Genomic DNA, 6,762 nt, shown 5'->3' on the forward strand with positions numbered 1-6,762 from the left:
CACAAGGCTCCAAAAAATGGGAAGACTCCTCTAAAGCTCACAATGGCAGATTGGGAAACCTTTTGGGAGAAACACGACAACAACAATCCGGCTATGTGTCGTCCACCAAAAGGTATGTCAAGGTATTCCATATTTTTAAGGCTTCCATATTGGAAGGACTTAAAAATACAACACCTCTTGGATCCCATTCACATATTCAAGAATGTAGCCCAAACACTATGGGACCGCATTATTGGCAAGAAGGACACCTTGGGTGCGAAGGAGGATTTGAGGCTTTAAAACGTCTCCCCGCCTCTACTACTCCACGGCGTGCCCCAAATGGAAATATTGTGCTTCCTAAAGCACCATGGATGCTAGGCAAAGAAGAATTAGACAAGGTGAAGGGTACCATTGCCTCTATTCACACACCAACAGGATACATAAGATCGCTAAAGGGAGCTTTCACAAAAGCGAAGAAGGGTGGAAGCGTTCAATTGTATGGGTTGAAGTCCCATGATTGGCACAAGATGCTTCAGGTAATCTTCATACTCCCTATTCTATCTATAGTTTGTGTGTATGACTATCACTCACTTTCTCTTTCCTTGATTTACGTTGTAGTTCATTCTGCCGGTGAGTATGTGTATATGTCGGGACAAAAAAGTCAGGGACGCTATTTTCAAACTAGGAGGGCTAGTAAGGTACACCACAAGAATCCACTCAACTACACCTTTTTTATGTATACAATAATTTCAACTAGCACTTAGTGTATCCTTGTGTGTTTTTTGCAGATTTGTGAGCTCCAAGGAAATCCAAATAGCTGCTATCCCTGCTGCTCAAATACTTGCAACAGAAACTGTGTGTGCCATCGAAGATGCATTTCTTCGATCGGACCTTCTTAGTCAAATTCACCTCTTGGTTCACGTGGTGGAGGAGATAGCTATATGTGGAGTAGTGCACGCACGATGGATGTTCTTCTTAGAGAGTTTTTTAAAGAATCTCAAAGATTTTGTGTGGCTACGGTCTCAACCAAAGGCATGTATGGCCGAAGGGTGGATCATTCAAGAGGCATTTGTTTACATATCAGAGTATTTGGCACAAGTTGATCCTTCAATGCCTCACATGTGGTTAGACGAGGAAGATGCAAGGATGACTTCACACTTGCCAAGTGGAAAGGGGAAACTACTTAACATGGATATGAATCTATTTCGAGTGGTCGATAACTTTTGCATTCTCAATGCAAAGATTATGACCAAGTGGGTGGACTTGTGGACAGTGGCAAAGGCAAGGCGTTTGCAAGAGAGGGAAGCATGGAAGCAAGCACATGGAGGAAGGAGGGCACCCCCAGTGCCTAGACACCTTGCATGTTTCCCAGATCTCATTAGTGCAGAGTGTGTTCATGAGAGAATGACCGAGGTAAAAGCGCGCGGAGAAGACATCACCAACAAAGAATGGGAGTATGCACGAGGCTGCATACCAAAGGTAGAGTACTCATATACCTAAACCATATTGTCTTGCTATTTCTTGAAATTATCTTTAATATGTATTTGATAAATTAATATATTTTTCTATTTTGTAGTGCCTTTCCTTTAACTCTATGTGGTCAAAGGGTCGTCACTTCCGTATGCGCCACATTGACGAGCATAGAACCACCATGGATTGTGCCATCATGGGCAACTTTGACACAGACGGTGATGAAGCCAGGTACTGCGGAACTATTGAAAGGATACTAAAGGTTAATTTTAGAACCTTTCATACCTTCATCTTTGAGTGCAAGTGGTTTGCAAATCTGTCTAAACGACATGAGAATGGCCTCTACATGGTGGACTCTAGTGTGCATCACACAAGGAGGTATGACAATTTACTTTTACCGCACAATTGTGAGCAGGTGAGTGACATGTACCTTTTTTATTCTTATTTGCTTGTAGCGTTACTCACTTTGAGCTTCTATTTTATAGGTCATCTATATCCCAGCAATCCACCAACCAAAACTTTGGTTCGTAATTCCCGTAACACTTTGGGGGACAAACATTTTTTTCCACTAATGAAGTGGAGACTATCTTCGACCCTCTTCCACCTACGACTTTGGATGAGGTGGAAACAGAGGAGAGGGAGGTCAATGAATCAAGTCCGGCAGCAGCAAGTCTTAACAAGGATGATTGTCATGATGATGAAGATGATGAGATGGAGGATGACGAACTCCAAGATGATGAAGCTGGCAATGCATCCACAAACGACAATTCCGTTTCTCTCTTTATTGATTTAGGAGCCATGGGCTTAGAATTGGATGATGCTTCATGTAGAGATCTTTTGGAAGATAATTCATATACATTTTTCAGTTCTGAAGTTTTTTGTTCGTGTAATCCATTCACCTCTCTCTCCCTCCTCTTCCTCTCTTTAGATTTGAGAATATGCTCAATTATGTTAATCAATTGACAATGATTATTTTAGTTGTAACCAAGTGTAATCGTATATCCCCCGCCTCCTTCTCCTCTCTCTCTCTCTCTCTCTCTCTCTCTCTCTCTCTCTCTCTCTCTCTCTCTCTTTCTTTCTCTTCTTTTTTGTATTTGAAAATTATATACAATATTCGTTAATTTTTATTGAGAGGAGGGAAACACCAAAATTTGAATATGGGGGGGGGTAAGCCAGAATTTGAAAGTTTAGGCGCTAAATTTGGCAGTCGGATATAACAACGGTAATAAGCGCGGTAATAAAAACGGTAATAATAGCAAAGAAAGGTGCGGTAATACTTTAAACACACACAAAAAAACCCCACCCTCCTCTCTCTTGTTTATCTAAATGAATTTGCACCTTCTCTCTACAAAACGCGGTAAAACAGCGCAATAAACACTTGGAGATTTTCATAGTGTTTGTGTGGAAAAAAGAATTAGCTTTCGCTTCTGCTCTTTGACCATTCTTTTGATCCTGGACGGCAGCATAGGCACCTGCATGATTGACTACTTGACTTCCGTTGTAATGTTGTTGCATCTCCTTGGAGCTACACATTAACCAACTCTGACGGACACCATATTCTGCGTTGAATTGGTCATGAGAGATGTTTTTGTTTGTCTGCAGATCATTCTGAAATGCTTTCCTCATCAATTTTCAGTTAGGCTATCAACAGAGTTGGACGAGGAGTGCGACTGAAGTCCACAACTCATCAGACCATGACTTGCACTAGTGGAAATATTCCCCGATGCCTTTTCCTCAACATTGAGTTGTCTGACACTAATCCCCTCACACTCTCTACTAAAAGTGCAAACAGCTAGCACTGAAGCCGCTAGTTTAATTACTTGAGGATAACCATCATAAGCTTCGGTGTGATCGATCCTCCTAATCATTTCTGCCCTCATGTCCACTTCGACGTTTATTCTTTCCATTTCTTCGGCCTCTTCCGTCTGCATCGCCAACACCCTGATAGCATCAGCAGAAAAATATGTTGAACGGGCCTGTAAAGGCAATGAGTTTTATTGGTTCCACTCCAGATTAGGCCAACTGATCATCGATTGAAATTTGATTATCTTCTGTTTCAGTAGCACTAGAACAGACCTCTACCATTGGTTGATTGCACGAAATATCTGATCTTTGAGAATTCTCATCACGTCGGCAAGCATCCGAAGTACCCTCCAACTTTATGATCTAGGAAATATAACCAAGGTTTGAAAGGTCTCTGGTATTCCTTTCCGGTTCTGCTCGGCTTACTGCTGCACAGGCAAACTGCACAAAAAAGAATTGGTGTGAATCTTGAGGATTAGGCATGGGGACCTGCTGCGTATCATTTCCATGAACATTGAAGGATAGCTGAGGGCACAGGGTTGTTGAATCTGCATCTAAATATATACTTGGAGCGGCAGAATATTATCCATAACTAGTTGCGCTTGCAGAAACGAGCTGAGTAAGGTACTTGAAGTTGGACATACTGTTCAAAGCTGCTGTGATCATTAAGGCTTATAACTAGGTATTGAGGCTAATTCATTGCAAAAAAAGGCCAATTCAAATATGCCGATGGGGACAAACCTGCAGACAAAGCTCCGAGCTGATTCTGGGGAACCTGCGAACTACTTCTGTGCGAGAGCAATTGAGCAACGCAAAGTGGTTTTTTATTTTTATTCAATTGGTAGCTTTTCGCGCGGAGTTTTTTTTTAGATCTTTTCATGGCAGTGATGTTTTGTTTTTAATTCAAATTTAATGCCACATGGTGGCTACTACGTTTCGATACTGCAAAAAGAGCCTTGGGCTCACCAAGTAAAATGGTGAGGATAGTCATAGTGTTTAGGTGATTTTACTTGGATGAGGTAGCTCACTATGGAAAATACGAATAGTTGAAAAACGGCTATCAATACCTATAATCTTTTTTATTTTTGGAGGAGGACCCACTATTTCCTAAGTTTTTTTGGGAACTTGAAGGTCTTTCTTATAGTGTTGATATGCACATATTTACCTTCATTTAGGGTTTCATGAAGAAGGGCAAGGACTATGATGGCTTCAACATGTTGATGACCTAGTGTTGTGCACGATAGAAGAGTTCTACCTAGCTTGTTGTCCCAAAAAGTGATTACATTCTTGATGTATCCTTTGGTGCTCCTTTAGTCAATTTCTTGTTTGAGCAACCCCTCTGTATGAATGATGAAGATCCTAGGAAATGGTATGTTGTCTAGTTTCTGACTATTTGTGTTGTCATAAGAGGAAAAGCATCTTTATCAAAGAAAATAGAGAGTTCAAGGATATAAGGGGTTTTGGCTCCGTACTATTGTACAACAAGATTTCCAGTGGTATGGGGAAAAAAAGATTTTCACCTAGTCCAAAAAGACAAGACGCTATTTCTACATATTTTCTAGGGTTAAAAGAGCATCAATTAGTATGATTCATGGAAGTTAAGAACATGAAAATAAATAATTAGCATAATGTACAAAAGGATTGAGACAAAATGGTTTCTTAGAGGAAATAGAATGCATTAGGTCTCTTTGAGCAAATTCCATTTGTAGAAACCATGGTTGAGCTTAGGACTAAAATAGGTTCCATTGTGCAAGATGGATGCCATATTGTGGGAGTGTATTCTATAAAGATGATTGAAGTGATGGAGGCTTTTGCAGCCTCACCTACGTTCTCTACCTTTTTCATGTCAATGAAGGATAAAAAATGTGGGTAGAAACCAAGTACAAGTCCCAAGCAAAAAAGGTAAACTTGTTAGCATTTCATTTACATTTAAATTGCAGGAGGGAGAACTTTGCAACCATAGCCCTAAGAGTATCTATCTTTGCCGATTTTTTGCTATCTAGCTCTCTGCTATTCTTCCTTGATGATAATTGCTCCCAAGATTGTAAGAACTTGGGATGTTTGAGCTTTCTTGACTTCTCATCAAACATGTTTCTTGATCTAGATCTTCATTTTGTCATGTTGAACCATGTGTTGTATCAAAGAGCTTCTATTCTAAATTGTTTCTCGTTGTCATTCATCCACATTGTGTGGGATGCTTGAAGTGATAATAGTATTAACATTGAGGAGTGTTGGAAGAGGGTTTATCAAACCCAACCCAAAGATAAAAAGGAGTTATTTTCCTCCAAAAATATCCGCTCAACCAAATAATGAAGCAATTCATCTCCAAAGCCTACATATCCAGCTCACATTCTAGTTTTAGAATCTTGTATTGATAGACAATCAGTCTTCTTATGAAAAGCTACAAATTTTTTTATCTTTGGATAAATTTACTCTCACAACCAGGGGTATTTTGGGAATTTTGGAAAATTTGAAGGGAACCTCTCCCATGAGAAAGGACCCTTACAAACTTGATTGTTTAATAGACTATAATTGATTCCCAATTTTGCATCCACCCTGGTTGGGCCCCAAGGAGTCACAACCCTCGTTATGGGTTGTTGGGTTTTGAGCTTTGCATCAGACATACAAATTTAAACTAGATGCTTATGCCAAATGATCCTTGTGGCCCTTTGAAGGGGGTCCTCAGCAGAGAGACTCTCTCTCTCTCTCTCTCTCTCTCTCTCTCTCTCTCTCTCTCAAGGAGGCACTAACACACAATAGAGATGATGGATCATGAACCCTGACAACTACCCAAGGAAATGGTATATAGGTTTTATTGGCTCTCGTACAAGCTCATGAGGAGACCTCACACAAAAATGGCTAATGCAAAGATGGTGAAATTGCATCAAAACAAAGCTAGCAATTGACCCAAGAAAGACGATAAGCACCAATTTTCTCTCATATTCTCGACAAATGGGAGTTGTGGATCATTAGAGCACCAAATTGATCACTCAAAGAAGTGTGTAGGTTTGGGGCTTTATTGAAAGACCTAATGGAGGCAGACTATGAACATCCATTGTGCTCATGCAAAAATGAATATTCACTAATCATTAACAAGCGTATCAATGAGGGTGATGGCTCATTGGATGTCCGAGAACATGCCCACACTTGATCTATCAAGCAATGATTAAACTAATGATGCTCCTTATCAAGAATCAAGATTGAACAATTCTAAGCCAGCTGTAACTGATACCAATTGCTGGGAAAAGGGATAACAACAATGAACCATTCATTATGAAATGACAATGAAAGAAACACAGTTTGAATTACTCATTGAGTGATTAGAAGAGGCTTCTTATATAAGAATCTAGAAAGCATTTAGGACTGGCAACATAAGTGGCATCGCTTGTCCACTTGCAAAATTGGCCCCATCTATGTAGAGGAGCATAATTGACTCTTACATAAGCTAGAATACAAATACAAATTATACCTTAGATAGCTCATGCCAGATACTCATAGAACTCATGGTGG

The sequence above is a fragment of the Adiantum capillus-veneris genome, chromosome 22 (assembly GCF_014529385.1).
Source record: "Adiantum capillus-veneris isolate H3 chromosome 22, ASM1452938v2, whole genome shotgun sequence".
Lineage (NCBI taxonomy): Eukaryota > Viridiplantae > Streptophyta > Polypodiopsida > Polypodiales > Pteridaceae > Adiantum > Adiantum capillus-veneris.